Source organism: Hyperolius riggenbachi, chromosome 3 (genome assembly GCF_040937935.1).
Source record: "Hyperolius riggenbachi isolate aHypRig1 chromosome 3, aHypRig1.pri, whole genome shotgun sequence".
NCBI classification, from domain to species: domain Eukaryota; kingdom Metazoa; phylum Chordata; class Amphibia; order Anura; family Hyperoliidae; genus Hyperolius; species Hyperolius riggenbachi.
The window spans coordinates 80,777,751-80,800,825 of NC_090648.1; the positions used below are offsets into that span (position 1 = coordinate 80,777,751).

General features: G+C 46.7%; 26 non-coding genes across 26 annotated transcripts; all 26 read left to right on the plus strand.

The window, feature by feature from the left end:
* Positions 1–1,488: 1,488 nt before the first annotated feature.
* On the plus strand, positions 1,489–1,561 carry TRNAR-ACG (transfer RNA arginine (anticodon ACG)). Its single transcript has one exon. It is a non-coding gene; the product is annotated as a tRNA-Arg (tRNA).
* Positions 1,562–2,567: 1,006 nt separating this feature from the next.
* On the plus strand, positions 2,568–2,640 carry TRNAR-ACG (transfer RNA arginine (anticodon ACG)). The gene has a single exon. It is a non-coding gene; the product is annotated as a tRNA-Arg (tRNA).
* A 1,006-nt stretch (positions 2,641–3,646) lies between these two features.
* On the plus strand, positions 3,647–3,719 carry TRNAR-ACG (transfer RNA arginine (anticodon ACG)). Its single transcript has one exon. It is a non-coding gene; the product is annotated as a tRNA-Arg (tRNA).
* An 8-nt stretch (positions 3,720–3,727) lies between these two features.
* Positions 3,728–3,799, plus strand: TRNAH-GUG (transfer RNA histidin (anticodon GUG)). The gene has a single exon. It is a non-coding gene; the product is annotated as a tRNA-His (tRNA).
* A 925-nt stretch (positions 3,800–4,724) lies between these two features.
* Positions 4,725–4,797, plus strand: TRNAR-ACG (transfer RNA arginine (anticodon ACG)). Its single transcript has one exon. It is a non-coding gene; the product is annotated as a tRNA-Arg (tRNA).
* Positions 4,798–5,802: 1,005 nt separating this feature from the next.
* TRNAR-ACG (transfer RNA arginine (anticodon ACG)) lies at positions 5,803–5,875 on the plus strand. Its single transcript has one exon. It is a non-coding gene; the product is annotated as a tRNA-Arg (tRNA).
* An 8-nt stretch (positions 5,876–5,883) lies between these two features.
* Positions 5,884–5,955, plus strand: TRNAH-GUG (transfer RNA histidin (anticodon GUG)). Its single transcript has one exon. It is a non-coding gene; the product is annotated as a tRNA-His (tRNA).
* A 925-nt stretch (positions 5,956–6,880) lies between these two features.
* On the plus strand, positions 6,881–6,953 carry TRNAR-ACG (transfer RNA arginine (anticodon ACG)). The gene has a single exon. It is a non-coding gene; the product is annotated as a tRNA-Arg (tRNA).
* A 994-nt stretch (positions 6,954–7,947) lies between these two features.
* On the plus strand, positions 7,948–8,020 carry TRNAR-ACG (transfer RNA arginine (anticodon ACG)). Its single transcript has one exon. It is a non-coding gene; the product is annotated as a tRNA-Arg (tRNA).
* An 8-nt stretch (positions 8,021–8,028) lies between these two features.
* Positions 8,029–8,100, plus strand: TRNAH-GUG (transfer RNA histidin (anticodon GUG)). Its single transcript has one exon. It is a non-coding gene; the product is annotated as a tRNA-His (tRNA).
* Positions 8,101–9,025: 925 nt separating this feature from the next.
* Positions 9,026–9,098, plus strand: TRNAR-ACG (transfer RNA arginine (anticodon ACG)). The gene has a single exon. It is a non-coding gene; the product is annotated as a tRNA-Arg (tRNA).
* A 1,006-nt stretch (positions 9,099–10,104) lies between these two features.
* On the plus strand, positions 10,105–10,177 carry TRNAR-ACG (transfer RNA arginine (anticodon ACG)). The gene has a single exon. It is a non-coding gene; the product is annotated as a tRNA-Arg (tRNA).
* Positions 10,178–11,263: 1,086 nt separating this feature from the next.
* Positions 11,264–11,335, plus strand: TRNAH-GUG (transfer RNA histidin (anticodon GUG)). The gene has a single exon. It is a non-coding gene; the product is annotated as a tRNA-His (tRNA).
* A 925-nt stretch (positions 11,336–12,260) lies between these two features.
* TRNAR-ACG (transfer RNA arginine (anticodon ACG)) lies at positions 12,261–12,333 on the plus strand. Its single transcript has one exon. It is a non-coding gene; the product is annotated as a tRNA-Arg (tRNA).
* Positions 12,334–13,327: 994 nt separating this feature from the next.
* Positions 13,328–13,400, plus strand: TRNAR-ACG (transfer RNA arginine (anticodon ACG)). The gene has a single exon. It is a non-coding gene; the product is annotated as a tRNA-Arg (tRNA).
* Positions 13,401–14,405: 1,005 nt separating this feature from the next.
* Positions 14,406–14,478, plus strand: TRNAR-ACG (transfer RNA arginine (anticodon ACG)). Its single transcript has one exon. It is a non-coding gene; the product is annotated as a tRNA-Arg (tRNA).
* Positions 14,479–15,564: 1,086 nt separating this feature from the next.
* On the plus strand, positions 15,565–15,636 carry TRNAH-GUG (transfer RNA histidin (anticodon GUG)). Its single transcript has one exon. It is a non-coding gene; the product is annotated as a tRNA-His (tRNA).
* Positions 15,637–16,561: 925 nt separating this feature from the next.
* Positions 16,562–16,634, plus strand: TRNAR-ACG (transfer RNA arginine (anticodon ACG)). The gene has a single exon. It is a non-coding gene; the product is annotated as a tRNA-Arg (tRNA).
* A 1,006-nt stretch (positions 16,635–17,640) lies between these two features.
* TRNAR-ACG (transfer RNA arginine (anticodon ACG)) lies at positions 17,641–17,713 on the plus strand. The gene has a single exon. It is a non-coding gene; the product is annotated as a tRNA-Arg (tRNA).
* An 8-nt stretch (positions 17,714–17,721) lies between these two features.
* TRNAH-GUG (transfer RNA histidin (anticodon GUG)) lies at positions 17,722–17,793 on the plus strand. Its single transcript has one exon. It is a non-coding gene; the product is annotated as a tRNA-His (tRNA).
* A 1,169-nt stretch (positions 17,794–18,962) lies between these two features.
* TRNAR-ACG (transfer RNA arginine (anticodon ACG)) lies at positions 18,963–19,035 on the plus strand. Its single transcript has one exon. It is a non-coding gene; the product is annotated as a tRNA-Arg (tRNA).
* Positions 19,036–19,043: 8 nt separating this feature from the next.
* TRNAH-GUG (transfer RNA histidin (anticodon GUG)) lies at positions 19,044–19,115 on the plus strand. The gene has a single exon. It is a non-coding gene; the product is annotated as a tRNA-His (tRNA).
* Positions 19,116–20,040: 925 nt separating this feature from the next.
* Positions 20,041–20,113, plus strand: TRNAR-ACG (transfer RNA arginine (anticodon ACG)). The gene has a single exon. It is a non-coding gene; the product is annotated as a tRNA-Arg (tRNA).
* An 8-nt stretch (positions 20,114–20,121) lies between these two features.
* On the plus strand, positions 20,122–20,193 carry TRNAH-GUG (transfer RNA histidin (anticodon GUG)). The gene has a single exon. It is a non-coding gene; the product is annotated as a tRNA-His (tRNA).
* Positions 20,194–21,118: 925 nt separating this feature from the next.
* TRNAR-ACG (transfer RNA arginine (anticodon ACG)) lies at positions 21,119–21,191 on the plus strand. The gene has a single exon. It is a non-coding gene; the product is annotated as a tRNA-Arg (tRNA).
* A 994-nt stretch (positions 21,192–22,185) lies between these two features.
* On the plus strand, positions 22,186–22,258 carry TRNAR-ACG (transfer RNA arginine (anticodon ACG)). Its single transcript has one exon. It is a non-coding gene; the product is annotated as a tRNA-Arg (tRNA).
* Positions 22,259–23,075: the final 817 nt, after the last annotated feature.

The following is a 23,075-nucleotide window of genomic DNA, read 5'->3' on the forward strand; positions in this document are numbered from 1 at the left end:
GAAAATGTTAGTAAATCTGCCCTGACCTGTACGGTTCTGTGAGATAGAGCCCATATAGGGTTAGACAAGGGGAGGACTCATATTCTAAGGGAGTGTGTGTGGCCCCCGCCCTCACTCCCTCCTACTGGATCAGGGGCATAAGAATGGCAGAGGAGACAAACTCAGTGTCCTCCACCCTGAAACATCATCCTGATTTAATCTGTGCCAGCTTGAGGATATGAAATTTCTGTCGGTTTCTGCGCAAAGATCGCAACCAAAGCTTGCATGGTCTGTGTGCTGAAACCGATTGGTAGGCTCTTTGCGGTCTGACCACTAGGGCTCCTGTGACACTATCCTCTCTACCTGCTCCTCAGGTAATAGTGGCTACAGTACAGTCTGAATCACCCATTCCTCAGGTGATCAGTACACTTGTTGTAACATAGTTCCACCCGCTCCTCGGGTGAACTATCTCACTATTGTCTGTATCTCCAGCTTGCTGGAGTTTGTATTCCTGGGTTACATAGATATACCCCTATCTTCCAGCTCCTCTGGGAATAGCGAGTATCTCTATCTTTACTGTTGCACCAAACACATACCCTCTCATTGGGTGTTCTGGTCCTGGCTATACCAGTATTATTGGTGATTCTGCAGATCACACATAATCAAGTATAGCGTCTGTATTATTGGTGATTCTGCAGATCACCAATAATCAGAGAAATCTGTTCTTGCTGACACCAATCGTTACAATCCTCACATAGCATCTTGGCCTCACCAGTTGCCAGTCCCTTGCTAAGCCTAGGCCAACTTTCACCACTTGCCTTCCCCAAGAAACCCGCACAAGAAAAAGACCTATGTTACACAGAGCACTTGAGCATCAATTCACCTTGGCGCCCATACTTTGGATGGCTGCTAGCAATGCTTAAAGGACAACTCTGCTTTGACATTGTTCTGCACAGACAACTTTAACAGCAGACCCTGATCAATCATGCAGAGATAATGCTTTGAGGATTTTGCTCCTAGAAGGAGATAGAAGAACTTAGCCTGCCGTGCCCCACTCACAACAGACAGCTGCTCAGACAGAGGACCCTTTCCATACTGCTTGGCTTCACTCCTTGTCTTCACCCTGCAACTTTCCCATTAACACTAACTACACTCGGTGCGGCTGCAACAACAACAGCTTAAGAAATGTGTGAATAACTCCGGGACTAGCATACAAAATGTGCCCTGATCCTATAGTGGCTAGTACTCTTTGTTGTGGCTGCAAGCAACCTGGTGTGAATACGGTTTACGGCAGGCTGCTTTCTGCACTCCTCTTGCAACCTTCTTCAAGCTTTTAGAACAGCATTGTGAATATCTGGACTCAGAGAGAGCAAATTCATGACATTTTTATAGAGATTATCTCTCAAAGAAGTTCTCGCTACAGAAGACGTTCAGTGGAATAGGGCACTTCAACGAGGCCCAGTCTCCTTGCGGCCGCAAGAAAAACTTGCTATACGTATGTCAGCAGTAGGGCCAGTGGCGCAATGGATAACGCGTCTGACTACGGATCAGAAGATTGTAGGTTCGACTCCTACCTGGCTCGTTTAACATGCCGTGATCGTATAGTGGTTAGTACTCTGTGTTATGGCTGCAGCAACCCTGGTTTGAATCTGGGTCACGGCAGGCTCTTTACTTTCTTCCTCTGCAACTATTTCTTCAGGTTGCAACCAATCTAGTGACTTTCTAAAGCATCCAGGAACCTTAGGCTCTGCTTGCTTCACTTTTTCATTACAACATTTTGCCTTTCTCTGCTTTGTAGCATCTTCAAACTTCTTCACAAACACCATCCTCACATGGCATCTTGGCCTCACCAGTTGCCAGTCCCTTGCTAAGCCTAGGCCAACTTTCACCACTTGCCTTCCCCAAGAAACCTGCACAAGAAAAAGACCTACTGTTACACAGAGCACTTGAGCATCAATTCACCTTGGCACCCATACTTTGGATGGCTGCTAGCAATGCTTAAAGGACAACTCTGCTTTGACATTGTTCTGCACAGACAACTTTAACAGCAGACCCTGATCAATCATGCAGAGATAATGCTTTGAGGATTTTGCTCCTAGAAGGAGATAGAAGAACTTAGCCTGCCGTGCCCCACTCACAACAGACAGCTGCTCAGACAGAGGACCCTTTCCATACTGCTTGGCTTCACTCCTTGTCTTCACCCAGCAACTTTCCCGTTAACACTAACTACACTCGGTGCGGCTGCAACAACAACAGCTTAAGAAATGTGTGAATAACTCCGGGACTAGCATACAAAATGTGCCCTGATCCTATAGTGGCTAGTACTCTTTGTTGTGGCTGCAAGCAACCTGGTGTGAATACGGTTTACGGCAGGCTGCTTTCTGCACTCCTCTTGCAACCTTCTTCAAGCTTTTAGAACAGCATTGTGAATATCTGGACTCAGAGAGAGCAAATTCATGACATTTTTATAGAGATTATCTCTCAAAGAAGTTCTCGCTACAGAAGACGTTCAGTGGAATAGGGCACTTCAACGAGGCCCGGTCTCCTTGTGACCGCAAGAAAAACTTGCTATACGAATGTCAGCAGTAGGGCCAGTGGTGCAATGGATAACGCATCTGACTACGGATCAGAAGATTGTAGGTTCGACTCCTACCTGGCTCGTTTAATGTGCCGTGATCGTATAGTGGTTAGTACTCTGCGTTGTGGCTGCAGCAACCCCGGTTTGAATCCGGGTCACGGCAGGCTCTTTACTTTCTTCCTCTGCAACTATTTCTTCAGGTTGCAACCAATCTAGTGACTTTCGAATGCATCCAGGAACCTTAGGCTCTGCTTGCTTCACTTCTTCATTACAACATTTTGCCTTTCTCTGCTTTGTAGCATCTTCAAACATCTTCACAAACACCATCCTCACATGGCATCTTGGCCTCACCAGTTGCCAGGCCCTTGCTAAGCCTAGGCCAACTTTCACCACTTGCCTTCCCCAAGAAACCTGCACAAGAAAAAGACCTACTGTTACACAGAGCACTTGAGCATCAATTCACCTTGGCGCCCATACTTTGGATGGCTTCTAGCAATGCTTAAAGGACAACTCTGCTTTGACATTGTTCTGCACAGACAACTTTAACAGCAGACCCTGATCAATCATGCAGAGATAATGCTTTGAGGATTTTGCTCCTAGAAGGAGATAGAAGAACTTAGCCTGCCGTGCCCCACTCACAACAGACAGCTGCTCAGACAGAGGACCCTTTCCATACTGCTTGGCTTCACTCCTTGTCTTCACCCAGCAACTTTCCCGTTAACACTAACTACACTCGGTGCGGCTGCAACAACAACAGCTTAAGAAATGTGTGAATAACTCCGGGACTAGCATACAAAATGTGCCCTGATCCTATAGTGGCTAGTACTCTTTGTTATGGCTGCAAGCAACCTGGTGTGAATACGGTTTACGGCAGGCTGCTTTCTGCACTCCTCTTGCAACCTTCTTCAAGCTTTTAGAACAGCATTGTGAATATCTGGACTCAGAGAGAGCAAATTCATGACATTTTTATAGAGATTATCTCTCAAAGAAGTTCTCGCTACAGAAGACGTTCAGTGGAATAGGGCACTTCAACGAGGCCCGGTCTCCTTGCGGCCGCAAGAAAAACTTGCTATACACATGTCAGCAGTAGGGCCAGTGGCGCAATGGATAACGCGTCTGACTACGGATCAGAAGATTGTAGGTTCGACTCCTACCTGGCTCGATTAACATGCCGTGATCGTATAGTGGTTAGTACTCTGCGTTGTGGCTGCAGCAACCCTGGTTCGAATCCGGGTCACGGCAGGCTCTTTACTTTCTTCCTCTGCAACTATTTCTTCAGGTTGCAACCAATCTAGTGACTTTCGAATGCATCCAGGAACCTTAGGCTCTGCTTGCTTCACTTCTTCATTACAACATTTTGCCTTTCTCTGCTTTGTAGCATCTTCAAACATCTTCACAAACACCATCCTCACATGGCATCTTGGCCTCACCAGTTGCCAGTCCCTTGCTAAGCCTAGGCCAACTTTCACCACTTGCCTTCCCCAAGAAACCCGCACAAGAAAAAGACCTATGTTACACAGAGCACTTGAGCATCAATTCACCTTGGCGCCCATACTTTGGATGGCTGCTAGCAATGCTTAAAGGACAACTCTGCTTTGACATTGTTCTGCACAGACAACTTTAACAGCAGACCCTGATCAATCATGCAGAGATAATGCTTTGAGGATTTTGCTCCTAGAAGGAGATAGAAGAACTTAGCCTGCCGTGCCCCACTCACAACAGACAGCTGCTCAGACAGAGGACCCTTTCCATACTGCTTGGCTTCACTCCTTGTCTTCACCCAGCAACTTTCCCGTTAACACTAACTACACTCGGTGCGGCTGCAACAACAACAGCTTAAGAAATGTGTGAATAACTCCGGGACTAGCATACAAAATGTGCCCTGATCCTATAGTGGCTAGTACTCTTTGTTATGGCTGCAAGCAACCTGGTGTGAATACGGTTTACGGCAGGCTGCTTTCTGCACTCCTCTTGCAACCTTCTTCAAGCTTTTAGAACAGCATTGTGAATATCTGGACTCAGAGAGAGCAAATTCATGACATTTTTATAGAGATTATCTCTCAAAGAAGTTCTCGCTACAGAAGACGTTCAGTGGAATAGGGCACTTCAACGAGGCCCGGTCTCCTTGCGGCCGCAAGAAAAACTTGCTATACGTATGTCAGCAGTAGGGCCAGTGGCGCAATGGATAACGCGTCTGACTACGGATCAGAAGATTGTAGGTTCGACTCCTACCTGGCTCGATTAACATGCCGTGATCGTATAGTGGTTAGTACTCTGCGTTGTGGCCGCAGCAACCCTGGTTTGAATCCGGGTCACGGCAGGCTCTTTACTTTCTTCCTCTGCAACTATTTCTTCAGGTTGCAACCAATCTAGTGACTTTCTAAAGCATCCAGGAACCTTCGGCTCTGCTTGCTTCACTTCTTCATTACAACATTTTGCCTTTCTCTGCTTTGTTGCATCTTTAAACATCTTCACAAACACCATCCTCACATGGCATCTTGGCCTCACCAGTTGCCAGTCCCTTGCTAAGCCTAGGCCAACTTTCACCACTTGCCTTCCCCAAGAAACCCGCACAAGAAAAAGACCTATGTTACACAGAGCACTTGAGCATCAATTCACCTTGGCGCCCATACTTTGGATGGCTGCTAGCAATGCTTAAAGGACAACTCTGCTTTGACATTGTTCTGCACAGACAACTTTAACAGCAGACCCTGATCAATCATGCAGAGATAATGCTTTGAGGATTTTGCTCCTAGAAGGAGATAGAAGAACTTAGCCTGCCGTGCCCCACTCACAACAGACAGCTGCTCAGACAGAGGACCCTTTCCATACTGCTTGGCTTCACTCCTTGTCTTCACCCAGCAACTTTCCCGTTAACACTAACTACACTCGGTGCGGCTGCAACAACAACAGCTTAAGAAATGTGTGAATAACTCCGGGACTAGCATACAAAATGTGCCCTGATCCTATAGTGGCTAGTACTCTTTGTTATGGCTGCAAGCAACCTGGTGTGAATACGGTTTACGGCAGGCTGCTTTCTGCACTCCTCTTGCAACCTTCTTCAAGCTTTTAGAACAGCATTGTGAATATCTGGACTCAGAGAGAGCAAATTCATGACATTTTTATAGAGATTATCTCTCAAAGAAGTTCTCGCTACAGAAGACGTTCAGTGGAATAGGGCACTTCAACGAGGCCCGGTCTCCTTGCGGCCGCAAGAAAAACTTGCTATACGTATGTCAGCAGTAGGGCCAGTGGCGCAATGGATAACGCGTCTGACTACGGATCAGAAGATTGTAGGTTCGACTCCTACCTGGCTCGATTAACATGCCGTGATCGTATAGCGGTTAGTACTCTGCGTTGTGGCCGCAGCAACCCCGGTTCGAATCCGGGTCACGGCAGGCTCTTTACTTTCTTCCTCTGCAACTATTTCTTCAGGTTGCAACCAATCTAGTGACTTTCTAAAGCATCCAGGAACCTTAGGCTCTGCTTGCTTCACTTCTTCATTACAACATTTTGCCTTTCTCTGCTTTGTAGCATCTTCAAACATCTTCACAAACACCATCCTCACATGGCATCTTGGCCTCACCAGTTGCCAGTCCCTTGCTAAGCCTAGGCCAACTTTCACCACTTGCCTTCCCCAAGAAACCCGCACAAGAAAAAGACCTATGTTACACAGAGCACTTGAGCATCAATTTACCTTGGCGCCCATACTTTGGATGGCTGCTAGCAATGCTTAAAGGACAACTCTGCTTTGACATTGTTCTGCACAGACAACTTTAACAGCAGACCCTGATCAATCATGCAGAGATAATGCTTTGAGGATTTTGCTCCTAGAAGGAGATAGAAGAACTTAGCCTGCCGTGCCCCACTCACAACAGACAGCTGCTCAGACAGAGGACCCTTTCCATACTGCTTGGCTTCACTCCTTGTCTTCACCCAGCAACTTTCCCGTTAACACTAACTACACTCGGTGCGGCTGCAACAACAACAGCTTAAGAAATGTGTGAATAACTCCGGGACTAGCATACAAAATGTGCCCTGATCCTATAGTGGCTAGTACTCTTTGTTATGGCTGCAAGCAACCTGGTGTGAATACGGTTTACGGCAGGCTGCTTTCTGCACTCCTCTTGCAACCTTCTTCAAGCTTTTAGAACAGCATTGTGAATATCTGGACTCAGAGAGAGCAAATTCATGACATTTTTATAGAGATTATCTCTCAAAGAAGTTCTCGCTACAGAAGACGTTCAGTGGAATAGGGCACTTCAACGAGGCCCGGTCTCCTTGCGGCCGCAAGAAAAACTTGCTATACGTATGTCAGCAGTAGGGCCAGTGGCGCAATGGATAACGCGTCTGACTACGGATCAGATGATTGTAGGTTCGACTCCTACCTGGCTCGATTAACATGCCGTGATCGTATAGTGGTTAGTACTCTGTGTTGTGGCCGCAGCAACTCCGGGTCACGGCAGGCTCTTTACTTTCTTCCTCTGCAACTATTTCTTCAGGTTGCAACCAATCTAGTGACTTTCTAAAGCATCCAGGAACCTTAGGCTCTGCTTGCTTCACTTCTTCATTACAACATTTTGCCTTTCTCTGCTTTGTAGCATCTTCAAACATCTTCACAAACACCATCCTCACATGGCATCTTGGCCTCACCAGTTGCCAGTCCCTTGCTAAGCCTAGGCCAACTTTCACCACTTGCCTTCCCCAAGAAACCTGCACAAGAAAAAGACCTATGTTACACAGAGCACTTGAGCATCAATTCACCTTGGCGCCCATACTTTGGATGGCTGCTAGCAATGCTTAAAGGACAACTCTGCTTTGACATTGTTCTGCACAGACAACTTTAACAGCAGACCCTGATCAATCATGCAGAGATAATGCTTTGAGGATTTTGCTCCTAGAAGGAGATAGAAGAACTTAGCCTGCCGTGCCCCACTCACAACAGACAGCTGCTCAGACAGAGGACCCTTTCCATACTGCTTGGCTTCACTCCTTGTCTTCACCCAGCAACTTTCCCGTTAACACTAACTACACTCGGTGCGGCTGCAACAACAACAGCTTAAGAAATGTGTGAATAACTCCGGGACTAGCATACAAAATGTGCCCTGATCCTATAGTGGCTAGTACTCTTTGTTGTGGCTGCAAGCAACCTGGTGTGAATACGGTTTACGGCAGGCTGCTTTCTGCACTCCTCTTGCAACCTTCTTCAAGCTTTTAGAACAGCATTGTGAATATCTGGACTCAGAGAGAGCAAATTCATGACATTTTTATAGAGATTATCTCTCAAAGAAGTTCTCGCTACAGAAGACGTTCAGTGGAATAGGGCACTTCAACGAGGCCCAGTCTCCTTGCGGCCCCAAGAAAAACTTGCTATACGTATGTCAGCAGTAGGGCCAGTGGCGCAATGGATAACGCGTCTGACTACGGATCAGAAGATTGTAGGTTCGACTCCTACCTGGCTCGTTTAACATGCCGTGATCGTATAGTGGTTAGTACTCTGTGTTGTGGCTGCAGCAACCCCGGTTCGAATCCGGGTCACGGCAGGCTCTTTACTTTCTTCCTCTGCAACTATTTCTTCAGGTTGCAACCAATCTAGTGACTTTCGAATGCATCCAGGAACCTTAGGCTCTGCTTGCTTCACTTCTTCATTACAACATTTTGCCTTTCTCTGCTTTGTAGCATCTTCAAACATCTTCACAAACACCATCCTCACATGGCATCTTGGCCTCACCAGTTGCCAGTCCCTTGCTAAGCCTAGGCCAACTTTCACCACTTGCCTTCCCCAAGAAACCCGCACAAGAAAAAGACCTATGTTACACAGAGCACTTGAGCATCAATTCACCTTGGCGCCCATACTTTGGATGGCTGCTAGCAATGCTTAAAGGACAACTCTGCTTTGACATTGTTCTGCACAGACAACTTTAACAGCAGACCCTGATCAATCATGCAGAGATAATGCTTTGAGGATTTTGCTCCTAGAAGGAGATAGAAGAACTTAGCCTGCCGTGCCCCACTCACAACAGACAGCTGCTCAGACAGAGGACCCTTTCCATACTGCTTGGCTTCACTCCTTGTCTTCACCCAGCAACTTTCCCGTTAACACTAACTACACTCGGTGCGGCTGCAACAACAACAGCTTAAGAAATGTGTAAATAACTCCGGGACTAGCATACAAAATGTGCCCTGATCCTATAGTGGCTAGTACTCTTTGTTATGGCTGCAAGCAACCTGGTGTGAATACGGTTTACGGCAGGCTGCTTTCTGCACTCCTCTTGCAACCTTCTTCAAGCTTTTAGAACAGCATTGTGAATATCTGGACTCAGAGAGAGCAAATTCATGACATTTTTATAGAGATTATCTCTCAAAGAAGTTCTCGCTACAGAAGACGTTCAGTGGAATAGGGCACTTCAACGAGGCCCGGTCTCCTTGCGGCCGCAAGAAAAACTTGCTATACGTATGTCAGCAGTAGGGCCAGTGGCGCAATGGATAACGCGTCTGACTACGGATCAGAAGATTGTAGGTTCGACTCCTACCTGGCTTGATTAACATGCCGTGATCGTATAGTGGTTAGTACTCTGCGTTGTGGCTGCAGCAACCCCGGTTCGAATCCGGGTCATGGCAGGCTCTTTACTTTCTTCCTCTGCAACTATTTCTTCAGGTTGCAACCAATCTAGTGACTTTCGAATGCATCCAGGAACCTTAGGCTCTGCTTGCTTCACTTCTTCATTACAACATTTTGCCTTTCTCTGCTTTGTAGCATCTTCAAACATCTTCACAAACACCATCCTCACATGGCATCTTGGCCTCACCAGTTGCCAGTCCCTTGCTAAGCCTAGGCCAACTTTCACCACTTGCCTTCCCCAAGAAACCTGCACAAGAAAAAGACCTACTGTTACACAGAGCACTTGAGCATCAATTCACCTTGGCGCCCATACTTTGGATGGCTGCTAGCAATGCTTAAAGGACAACTCTGCTTTGACATTGTTCTGCACAGACAACTTTAACAGCAGACCCTGATCAATCATGCAGAGATAATGCTTTGAGGATTTTGCTCCTAGAAGGAGATAGAAGAACTTAGCCTGCCGTGCCCCACTCACAACAGACAGCTGCTCAGACAGAGGACCCTTTCCATACTGCTTGGCTTCACTCCTTGTCTTCACCCAGCAACTTTCCCGTTAACACTAACTACACTCGGTGCGGCTGCAACAACAACAGCTTAAGAAATGTGTGAATAACTCCGGGACTAGCATACAAAATGTGCCCTGATCCTATAGTGGCTAGTACTCTTTGTTATGGCTGCAAGCAACCTGGTGTGAATACGGTTTACGGCAGGCTGCTTTCTGCACTCCTCTTGCAACCTTCTTCAAGCTTTTAGAACAGCATTGTGAATATCTGGACTCAGAGAGAGCAAATTCATGACATTTTTATAGAGATTATCTCTCAAAGAAGTTCTCGCTACAGAAGACGTTCAGTGGAATAGGGCACTTCAACGAGGCCCGGTCTCCTTGCGGCCGCAAGAAAAACTTGCTATACGTATGTCAGCAGTAGGGCCAGTGGCGCAATGGATAACGCGTCTGACTACGGATCAGAAGATTGTAGGTTCGACTCCTACCTGGCTCGATTAACATGCCGTGATCGTATAGTGGTTAGTACTCTGCGTTGTGGCCGCAGCAACCCTGGTTTGAATCCGGGTCACGGCAGGCTCTTTACTTTCTTCCTCTGCAACTATTTCTTCAGGTTGCAACCAATCTAGTGACTTTCTAAAGCATCCAGGAACCTTCGGCTCTGCTTGCTTCACTTCTTCATTACAACATTTTGCCTTTCTCTGCTTTGTTGCATCTTTAAACATCTTCACAAACACCATCCTCACATGGCATCTTGGCCTCACCAGTTGCCAGTCCCTTGCTAAGCCTAGGCCAACTTTCACCACTTGCCTTCCCCAAGAAACCCGCACAAGAAAAAGACCTATGTTACACAGAGCACTTGAGCATCAATTCACCTTGGCGCCCATACTTTGGATGGCTGCTAGCAATGCTTAAAGGACAACTCTGCTTTGACATTGTTCTGCACAGACAACTTTAACAGCAGACCCTGATCAATCATGCAGAGATAATGCTTTGAGGATTTTGCTCCTAGAAGGAGATAGAAGAACTTAGCCTGCCGTGCCCCACTCACAACAGACAGCTGCTCAGACAGAGGACCCTTTCCATACTGCTTGGCTTCACTCCTTGTCTTCACCCAGCAACTTTCCCGTTAACACTAACTACACTCGGTGCGGCTGCAACAACAACAGCTTAAGAAATGTGTGAATAACTCCGGGACTAGCATACAAAATGTGCCCTGATCCTATAGTGGCTAGTACTCTTTGTTATGGCTGCAAGCAACCTGGTGTGAATACGGTTTACGGCAGGCTGCTTTCTGCACTCCTCTTGCAACCTTCTTCAAGCTTTTAGAACAGCATTGTGAATATCTGGACTCAGAGAGAGCAAATTCATGACATTTTTATAGAGATTATCTCTCAAAGAAGTTCTCGCTACAGAAGACGTTCAGTGGAATAGGGCACTTCAACGAGGCCCGGTCTCCTTGCGGCCGCAAGAAAAACTTGCTATACGTATGTCAGCAGTAGGGCCAGTGGCGCAATGGATAAAGCGTCTGACTACGGATCAGAAGATTGTAGGTTTGACTCCTACCTGGCTCGATTAACATGCCGTGATCGTATAGCGGTTAGTACTCTGCGTTGTGGCCGCAGCAACCCTGGTTCGAATCCGGGTCACGGCAGGCTCTTTACTTTCTTCCTCTGCAACTATTTCTTCAGGTTGCAACCAATCTAGTGACTTTCTAAAGCATCCAGGAACCTTAGGCTCTGCTTGCTTCACTTCTTCATTACAACATTTTGCCTTTCTCTGCTTTGTAGCATCTTCAAACATCTTCACAAACACCATCCTCACATGGCATCTTGGCCTCACCAGTTGCCAGTCCCTTGCTAAGCCTAGGCCAACTTTCACCACTTGCCTTCCCCAAGAAACCCGCACAAGAAAAAGACCTATGTTACACAGAGCACTTGAGCATCAATTCACCTTGGCGCCCATACTTTGGATGGCTGCTAGCAATGCTTAAAGGACAACTCTGCTTTGACATTGTTCTGCACAGACAACTTTAACAGCAGACCCTGATCAATCATGCAGAGATAATGCTTTGAGGATTTTGCTCCTAGAAGGAGATAGAAGAACTTAGCCTGCCGTGCCCCACTCACAACAGACAGCTGCTCAGACAGAGGACCCTTTCCATACTGCTTGGCTTCACTCCTTGTCTTCACCCAGCAACTTTCCCGTTAACACTAACTACACTCGGTGCGGCTGCAACAACAACAGCTTAAGAAATGTGTGAATAACTCCGGGACTAGCATACAAAATGTGCCCTGATCCTATAGTGGCTAGTACTCTTTGTTATGGCTGCAAGCAACCTGGTGTGAATACGGTTTACGGCAGGCTGCTTTCTGCACTCCTCTTGCAACCTTCTTCAAGCTTTTAGAACAGCATTGTGAATATCTGGACTCAGAGAGAGCAAATTCATGACATTTTTATAGAGATTATCTCTCAAAGAAGTTCTCGCTACAGAAGACGTTCAGTGGAATAGGGCACTTCAACGAGGCCCGGTCTCCTTGCGGCCGCAAGAAAAACTTGCTATACGTATGTCAGCAGTAGGGCCAGTGGCGCAATGGATAACGCGTCTGACTACGGATCAGAAGATTGTAGGTTCGACTCCTACCTGGCTCGATTAACATGCCGTGATCGTATAGTGGTTAGTACTCTGTGTTGTGGCCGCAGCAACTCCGGGTCACGGCAGGCTCTTTACTTTCTTCCTCTGCAACTATTTCTTCAGGTTGCAACCAATCTAGTGACTTTCTAAAGCATCCAGGAACCTTAGGCTCTGCTTGCTTCACTTCTTCATTACAACATTTTGCCTTTCTCTGCTTTGTAGCATCTTCAAACATCTTCACAAACACCATCCTCACATGGCATCTTGGCCTCACCAGTTGCCAGTCCCTTGCTAAGCCTAGGCCAACTTTCACCACTTGCCTTCCCCAAGAAACCCGCACAAGAAAAAGACCTATGTTACACAGAGCACTTGAGCATCAATTCACCGTGGCGCCCATACTTTGGATGGCTGCTAGCAATGCTTAAAGGACAACTCTGCTTTGACATTGTTCTGCACAGACAACTTTAACAGCAGACCCTGATCAATCATGCAGAGATAATGCTTTGAGGATTTTGCTCCTAGAAGGAGATAGAAGAACTTAGCCTGCCGTGCCCCACTCACAACAGACAGCTGCTCAGACAGAGGACCCTTTCCATACTGCTTGGCTTCACTCCTTGTCTTCACCCAGCAACTTTCCCGTTAACACTAACTACACTCGGTGCGGCTGCAACAACAACAGCTTAAGAAATGTGTGAATAACTCCGGGACTAGCATACAAAATGTGCCCTGATCCTATAGTGGCTAGTACTCTTTGTTGTGGCTGCAAGCAACCTGGTGTGAATACGGTTTACGGCAGGCTGCTTTCTGCACTCCTCTTGCAACCTTCTTCAAGCTTTTAGAACAGCATTGTGAATATCTGGACTCAGAGAGAGCAAATTCATGACATTTTTATAGAGATTATCTCTCAAAGAAGTTCTCGCTACAGAAGACGTTCAGTGGAATAGGGCACTTCAACGAGGCCCAGTCTCCTTGCGGCCGCAAGAAAAACTTGCTATACGTATGTCAGCAGTAGGGCCAGTGGCGCAATGGATAACGCGTCTGACTACGGATCAGAAGATTGTAGGTTCGACTCCTACCTGGCTCGTTTAACATGCCGTGATCGTATAGTGGTTAGTACTCTGCGTTATGGCTGCAGCAACCCTGGTTTGAATCTGGGTCACGGCAGGCTCTTTACTTTCTTCCTCTGCAACTATTTCTTCAGGTTGCAACCAATCTAGTGACTTTCTAAAGCATCCAGGAACCTTAGGCTCTGCTTGCTTCACTTTTTCATTACAACATTTTGCCTTTCTCTGCTTTGTAGCATCTTCAAACATCTTCACAAACACCATCCTCACATGGCATCTTGGCCTCACCAGTTGCCAGTCCCTTGCTAAGCCTAGGCCAACTTTCACCACTTGCCTTCCCCAAGAAACCCGCACAAGAAAAAGACCTATGTTACACAGAGCACTTGAGCATCAATTCACCTTGGCGCCCATACTTTGGATGGCTGCTAGCAATGCTTAAAGGACAACTCTGCTTTGACATTGTTCTGCACAGACAACTTTAACAGCAGACCCTGATCAATCATGCAGAGATAATGCTTTGAGGATTTTGCTCCTAGAAGGAGATAGAAGAACTTAGCCTGCCGTGCCCCACTCACAACAGACAGCTGCTCAGACAGAGGACCCTTTCCATACTGCTTGGCTTCACTCCTTGTCTTCACCCAGCAACTTTCCCGTTAACACTAACTACACTCGGTGCGGCTGCAACAACAACAGCTTAATAAATGTGTGAATAACTCCGGGACTAGCATACAAAATGTGCCCTGATCCTATAGTGGCTAGTACTCTTTGTTATGGCTGCAAGCAACCTGGTGTGAATACGGTTTACGGCAGGCTGCTTTCTGCACTCCTCTTGCAACCTTCTTCAAGCTTTTAGAACAGCATTGTGAATATCTGGACCCAGAGAGAGCAAATTCATGACATTTTTATAGAGATTATCTCTCAAAGAAGTTCTCGCTACAGAAGACGTTCAGTGGAATAGGGCACTTCAACGAGGCCCGGTCTCCTTGCGGCCGCAAGAAAAACTTGCTATACGTATGTCAGCAGTAGGGCCAGTGGCGCAATGGATAACGCGTCTGACTACGGATCAGAAGATTGTAGGTTAGACTCCTACCTGGCTCGATTAACATGCCGTGATCGTATAGTGGTTAGTACTCTGTGTTGTGGCCGCAGCAACCCCGGTTCGAATTTGGGTCACGGCAGGCTCTTTACTTTCTTCCTCTGCAACTATTTCTTCAGGTTGCAACCAATCTAGTGACTTTCTAAAGCATCCAGGAACCTTAGGCTCTGCTTGCTTCACTTCTTCATTACAACATTTTGCCTTTCTCTGCTTTGTAGCATCTTCAAACATCTTCACAAACACCATCCTCACATGGCATCTTGGCCTCACCAGTTGCCAGTCCCTTGCTAAGCCTGGGCCAACTTTCACCACTTGCCTTCCCCAAGAAACCCGCACAAGAAAAAGACCTATGTTACACAGAGCACTTGAGCATCAATTCACCTTGGCGCCCATACTTTGGATGGCTGCTAGCAATGCTTAAAGGACAACTCTGCTTTGACATTGTTCTGCACAGACAACTTTAACAGCAGACCCTGATCAATCATGCAGAGATAATGCTTTGAGGATTTTGCTCCTAGAAGGAGATAGAAGAACTTAGCCTGCCGTGCCCCACTCACAACAGACAGCTGCTCAGACAGAGGACCCTTTCCATACTGCTTGGCTTCACTCCTTGTCTTCACCCAGCAACTTTCCCGTTAACACTAACTACACTCGGTGCGGCTGCAACAACAACAGCTTAAGAAATGTGTGAATAACTCCGGGACTAGCATACAAAATGTGCCCTGATCCTATAGTGGCTAGTACTCTTTGTTATGGCTGCAAGCAACCTGGTGTGAATACGGTTTACGGCAGGCTGCTTTCTGCACTCCTCTTGCAACCTTCTTCAAGCTTTTAGAACAGCATTGTGAATATCTGGACTCAGAGAGAGCAAATTCATGACATTTTTATAGAGATTATCTCTCAAAGAAGTTCTCGCTACAGAAGACGTTCAGTGGAATAGGGCACTTCAACGAGGCCCGGTCTCCTTGCGGCCGCAAGAAAAACTTGCTATACGTATGTCAGCAGTAGGGCCAGTGGCGCAATGGATAACGCGTCTGACTACGGATCAGAAGATTGAAGGTTCGACTCCTACCTGCCTTGATTAACATGCCGTGATCGTATAGTGGTTAGTACTCTGCGTTGTGGCTGCAGCAACCCCGGTTCGAATCCGGGTCACGGCAGGCTCTTTACTTTCTTCCTCTGCAACTATTTCTTCAGGTTGCAACCAATCTAGTGACTTTCGAATGCATCCAGGAACCTTAGGCTCTGCTTGCTTCACTTCTTCATTACAACATTTTGCCTTTCTCTGCTTTGTAGCATCTTCAAACATCTTCACAAACACCATCCTCACATGGCATCTTGGCCTCACCAGTTGCCAGTCCCTTGCTAAGCCTAGGCCAACTTTCACCACTTGCCTTCCCCAAGAAACCCGCACAAGAAAAAGACCTATGTTACACAGAGCACTTGAGCATCAATTCACCTTGGCGCCCATACTTTGGATGGCTGCTAGCAATGCTTAAAGGACAACTCTGCTTTGACATTGTTCTGCACAGACAACTTTAACAGCAGACCCTGATCAATCATGCAGAGATAATGCTTTGAGGATTTTGCTCCTAGAAGGAGATAGAAGAACTTAGCCTGCCGTGCCCCACTCACAACAGACAGCTGCTCAGACAGAGGACCCTTTCCATACTGCTTGGCTTCACTCCTTGTCTTCACCCAGCAACTTTCCCATTAACACTAACTACACTCGGTGCGGCTGCAACAACAACAGCTTAAGAAATGTGTGAATAACTCCGGGACTAGCATACAAAATGTGCCCTGATCCTATAGTGGCTAGTACTCTTTGTTATGGCTGCAAGCAACCTGGTGTGAATACGGTTTACGGCAGGCTGCTTTCTGCACTCCTCTTGCAACCTTCTTCAAGCTTTTAGAACAGCATTGTGAATATCTGGACTCAGAGAGAGCAAATTCATGACATTTTTATAGAGATTATCTCTCAAAGAAGTTCTCGCTACAGAAGACGTTCAGTGGAATAGGGCACTTCAACGAGGCCCGGTCTCCTTGCGGCCGCAAGAAAAACTTGCTATACACATGTTAGCAGTAGGGCCAGTGGCGCAATGGATAACGCGTCTGACTACGGATCAGAAGATTGTAGGTTCGACTCCTACCTGGCTCGTTTAATGTGCCGTGATCGTATAGTGGTTAGTACTCTGCGTTGTGGCTGCAGCAACCCCGGTTTGAATCCGGGTCACGGCAGGCTCTTTACTTTCTTCCTCTGCAACTATTTCTTCAGGTTGCAACCAATCTAGTGACTTTCGAATGCATCCAGGAACCTTAGGCTCTGCTTGCTTCACTTCTTCATTACAACATTTTGCCTTTCTCTGCTTTGTAGCATCTTCAAACATCTTCACAAACACCATCCTCACATGGCATCTTGGCCTCACCAGTTGCCAGTCCCTTGCTAAGCCTAGGCCAACTTTCACCACTTGCCTTCCCCAAGAAACCCGCACAAGAAAAAGACCTACTGTTACACAGAGCACTTGAGCATCAATTCACCTTGGCGCCCATACTTTGGATGGCTTCTAGCAATGCTTAAAGGACAACTCTGCTTTGACATTGTTCTGCACAGACAACTTTAACAGCAGACCCTGATCAATCATGCAGAGATAATGCTTTGAGGATTTTGCTCCTAGAAGGAGATAGAAGAACTTAGCCTGCCGTGCCCCACTCACAACAGACAGCTGCTCAGACAGAGGACCCTTTCCATACTGCTTGGCTTCACTCCTTGTCTTCACCCAGCAACTTTCCCGTTAACACTAACTACACTCGGTGCGGCTGCAACAACAACAGCTTAAGAAATGTGTGAATAACTCCGGGACTAGCATACAAAATGTGCCCTGATCCTATAGTGGCTAGTACTCTTTGTTATGGCTGCAAGCAACCTGGTGTGAATACGGTGTACGGCAGGCTGCTTTCTGCACTCCTCTTGCAACCTTCTTCAAGCTTTTAGAACAGCATTGTGAATATCTGGACTCAGAGAGAGCAAATTCATGACATTTTTATAGAGATTATCTCTCAAAGAAGTTCTCGCTACAGAAGACGTTCAGTGGAATAGGGCACTTCAACGAGGCCCGGTCTCCTTGCGGCCGCAAGAAAAACTTGCTATACGTATGTCAGCAGTAGGGCCAGTGGCGCAATGGATAACGCGTTTGACTACGGATCAGAAGATTGTAGGTTCGACTCCTACCTGGCTCGATTAACATGCCGTGATCGTATAGTGGTTAGTACTCTGCGTTGTGGCCGCAGCAACCCCGGTTCGAATCCGGGTCACGGCAGGCTCTTTACTTTCTTCCTCTGCAACTATTTCTTTAGGTTGCAACCAATCTAGTGACTTTCTAAAGCATCCTGGAACCTTCGGCTTTGCTTGCTTCACTTCTTCATTACAACATTTTGCCTTTCTCTGCTTTGTAGCATCTTCAAACATCTTCACAAACACCATCCTCACATGGCATCTTGGCCTCACCAGTTGCCAGTCCCTTGCTAAGCCTAGGCCAACTTTCACCACTTGCCTTCCCCAAGAAACCCGCACAAGAAAAAGACCTATGTTACACAGAGCACTTGAGCATCAATTCACCTTGGCGCCCATACTTTGGATGGCTGCTAGCAATGCTTAAAGGACAACTCTGCTTTGACATTGTTCTGCACAGACAACTTTAACAGCAGACCCTGATCAATCATGCAGAGATAATGCTTTGAGGATTTTGCTCCTAGAAGGAGATAGAAGAACTTAGCCTGCCGTGCCCCACTCACAACAGACAGCTGCTCAGACAGAGGACCCTTTCCATACTGCTTGGCTTCACTCCTTGTCTTCACCCAGCAACTTTCCCGTTAACACTAACTACACTCGGTGCGGCTGCAACAACAACAGCTTAAGAAATGTGTGAATAACTCCGGGACTAGCATACAAAATGTGCCCTGATCCTATAGTGGCTAGTACTCTTTGTTATGGCTGCAAGCAACCTGGTGTGAATACGGTTTACGGCAGGCTGCTTTCTGCACTCCTCTTGCAACCTTCTTCAAGCTTTTAGAACAGCATTGTGAATATCTGGACTCAGAGAGAGCAAATTCATGACATTTTTATAGAGATTATGGCCCATATGCAATTCACTTTTTCTCCTGTGTTTTCTCCTAGGTGATATTTTCACATATTGTCATAAAGCACCTTTTAAAACACCAGCAAGCAAGAAAACTCTAAATAATTTTGATAGTACATTTTCACTACCCTCTAGGTCATTTTTTAACTGTAAAATGCTTAAAAGTTATTTTAAAGATGATATGAAAATTATCACCTAGGTGATAAGTCAGGAGAAAAAGTGAATTGCATATGGGTCTATCTCTCAAAGAAGTTCTCGCTACAGAAGACGTTCAGTGGAATAGGGCACTTCAACGAGGCCCGGTCTCCTTGCGGCCGCAAGAAAAACTTGCTATACGTATGTCAGCAGTAGGGCCAGTGGCGCAATGGATAACGTGTCTGACTACGGATCAGAAGATTGTAGGTTCGACTCCTACCTGGCTCGATTAACATGCCGTGATCGTATAGTGGTTAGTACTCTGCGTTGTGGCTGCAGCAACCCCGGTTCGAATCCGGGTCACGGCAGGCTCTTTACTTTCTTCCTCTGCAACTATTTCTTCAGGTTGCAACCAATCTAGTGACTTTCGAATGCATCCAGGAACCTTAGGATCTGCTTGCTTCACTTCTTCATTACAACATTTTGCCTTTCTCTGCTTTGTAGCATCTTCAAACATCTTCACAAACACCATCCTCACATGGCATCTTGGCCTCACCAGTTGCCAGTCCCTTGCTAAGCCTAGGCCAACTTTCACCACTTGCCTTCCCCAAGAAACCCGCACAAGAAAAAGACCTATGTTACACAGAGCACTTGAGCATCAATTCACCTTGGCGCCCATACTTTGGATGGCTGCTAGCAATGCTTAAAGGACAACTCTGCTTTGACATTGTTCTGCACAGACAACTTTAACAGCAGACCCTGATCAATCATGCAGAGATAATGCTTTGAGGATTTTGCTCCTAGAAGGAGATAGAAGAACTTAGCCTGCCGTGCCCCACTCACAACAGACAGCTGCTCAGACAGAGGACCCTTTCCATACTGCTTGGCTTCACTCCTTGTCTTCACCCAGCAACTTTCCCGTTAACACTAACTACACTCGGTGCGGCTGCAACAACAACAGCTTAAGAAATGTGTGAATAACTCCGGGACTAGCATACAAAATGTGCCCTGATCCTATAGTGGCTAGTACTCTTTGTTATGGCTGCAAGCAACCTGGTGTGAATACGGTTTACGGCAGGCTGCTTTCTGCACTCCTCTTGCAACCTTCTTCAAGCTTTTAGAACAGCATTGTGAATATCTGGACTCAGAGAGAGCAAATTCATGACATTTTTATAGAGATTATCTCTCAAAGAAGTTCTCGCTACAGAAGACGTTCAGTGGAATAGGGCACTTCAACGAGGCCCGGTCTCCTTGCGGCCGCAAGAAAAACTTGCTATACGTTTGTCAGCAGTAGGGCCAGTGGCGCAATGGATAACGCGTCTGACTACGGATCAGAAGATTGTAGGTTCGACTCCTACCTGGCTTGAGTAACATGCCGTGATCGTATAGTGGTTAGTACTCTGCGTTGTGGCTGCAGCAACCCCGGTTCGAATCCGGGTCACGGCAGGCTCTTTACTTTCTTCCTCTGCAACTATTTCTTCAGGTTGCAACCAATCTAGTGACTTTCTAAAGCATCCAGGAACCTTCGGCTCTGCTTGCTTCACTTCTTCATTACAACATTTTGCCTTTCTCTGCTTTGTTGCATCTTTAAACATCTTCACAAACACCATCCTCACATGGCATCTTGGCCTCACCAGTTGCCAGTCCCTTGCTAAGCCTAGGCCAACTTTCACCACTTGCCTTCCCCAAGAAACCCGCACAAGAAAAAGACCTATGTTACACAGAGCACTTGAGCATCAATTCACCTTGGCGCCCATACTTTGGATGGCTGCTAGCAATGCTTAAAGGACAACTCTGCTTTGACATTGTTCTGCACAGACAACTTTAACAGCAGACCCTGATCAATCATGCAGAGATAATGCTTTGAGGATTTTGCTCCTAGAAGGAGATAGAAGAACTTAGCCTGCCGTGCCCCACTCACAACAGACAGCTGCTCAGACAGAGGACCCTTTCCATACTGCTTGGCTTCACTCCTTGTCTTCACCCAGCAACTTTCCCGTTAACACTAACTACACTCGGTGCGGCTGCAACAACAACAGCTTAAGAAATGTGTGAATAACTCCGGGACTAGCATACAAAATGTGCCCTGATCCTATAGTGGCTAGTACTCTTTGTTATGGCTGCAAGCAACCTGGTGTGAATACGGTTTACGGCAGGCTGCTTTCTGCACTCCTCTTGCAACCTTCTTCAAGCTTTTAGAACAGCATTGTGAATATCTGGACTCAGAGAGAGCAAATTCATGACATTTTTATAGAGATTATCTCTCAAAGAAGTTCTCGCTACAGAAGACGTTCAGTGGAATAGGGCACTTCAACGAGGCCCGGTCTCCTTGCGGCCGCAAGAAAAACTTGCTATACGTATGTCAGCAGTAGGGCCAGTGGCGCAATGGATAACGCGTCTGACTACGGATCAGAAGATTGTAGGTTCGACTTCTACCTGGCTCGATTAACATGCCGTGATCGTATAGTGGTTAGTACTCTGTGTTGTGGCCGCAGCAACTCCGGGTCACGGCAGGCTCTTTACTTTCTTCCTCTGCAACTATTTCTTCAGGTTGCAACCAATCTAGTGACTTTCTAAAGCATCCAGGAACCTTAGGCTCTGCTTGCTTCACTTCTTCATTACAACATTTTGCCTTTCTCTGCTTTGTAGCATCTTCAAACATCTTCACAAACACCATCCTCACATGGCATCTTGGCCTCACCAGTTGCCAGTCCCTTGCTAAGCCTAGGCCAACTTTCACCACTTGCCTTCCCCAAGAAACCCGCACAAGAAAAAGACCTATGTTACACAGAGCACTTGAGCATCAATTCACCTTGGCGCCCATACTTTGGATGGCTGCTAGCAATGCTTAAAGGACAACTCTGCTTTGACATTGTTCTGCACAGACAACTTTAACAGCAGACCCTGATCAATCATGCAGAGATAATGCTTTGAGGATTTTGCTCCTAGAAGGAGATAGAAGAACTTAGCCTGCCGTGCCCCACTCACAACAGACAGCTGCTCAGACAGAGGACCCTTTCCATACTGCTTGGCTTCACTCCTTGTCTTCACCCAGCAACTTTCCCGTTAACACTAACTACACTCGGTGCGGCTGCAACAACAACAGCTTAAGAAATGTGTGAATAACTCCGGGACTAGCATACAAAATGTGCCCTGATCCTATAGTGGCTAGTACTCTTTGTTGTGGCTGCAAGCAACCTGGTGTGAATACAGTTTACGGCAGGCTGCTTTCTGCACTCCTCTTGCAACCTTCTTCAAGCTTTTAGAACAGCATTGTGAATATCTGGACTCAGAGAGAGCAAATTCATGACATTTTTATAGAGATTATCTCTCAAAGAAGTTCTCGCTACAGAAGACGTTCAGTGGAATAGGGCACTTCAACGAGGCCCAGTCTCCTTGCGGCCGCAAGAAAAACTTGCTATACGTATGTCAGCAGTAGGGCCAGTGGCGCAATGGATAACGCGTCTGACTACGGATCAGAAGATTGTAGGTTCGACTCCTACCTGGCTCGTTTAACATGCCGTGATCGTATAGTGGTTAGTACTCTGCGTTATGGCTGCAGCAACCCTGGTTTGAATCTGGGTCACGGCAGGCTCTTTACTTTCTTCCTCTGCAACTATTTCTTCAGGTTGCAACCAATCTAGTGACTTTCTAAAGCATCCAGGAACCTTAGGCTCTGCTTGCTTCACTTCTTCATTACAACATTTTGCCTTTCTCTGCTTTGTAGCATCTTCAAACATCTTCACAAACACCATCCTCACATGGCATCTTGGCCTCACCAGTTGCCAGTCCCTTGCTAAGCCTAGGCCAACTTTCACCACTTGCCTTCCCCAAGAAACCCGCTCAAGAAAAAGACCTACTGTTACACAGAGCACTTGAGCATCAATTCACCTTGGCGCCCATACTCTGGATGGCTGCTAGCAATGCTTAAAGGACAACTCTGCTTTGACATTGTTCTGCACAGACAACTTTAACAGCAGACCCTGATCAATCATGCAGAGATAATGCTTTGAGGATTTTGCTCCTAGAAGGAGATAGAAGAACTTAGCCTGCAGTGTCCCACTCACAACAGACAGCTGCTCAGACAGAGGACCCTTTCCATACTGCTTGGCTTCACTCTTTGTTTTCACCCAGCAACTTTCCCGTTAACACTAACTACACTCGGTGCGGCTGCAACAACAACAGCTTAAGAAATGTGTGAATAACTCCGGGACTAGCATACAAAATGTGCCCTGATCCTATAGTGGCTAGTACTCTTTGTTGTGGCTGCAAGCAACCTGGTGTGAATACGGTTTATGGCAGGCTGCTTTCTGCACTCCTCTTGCAAC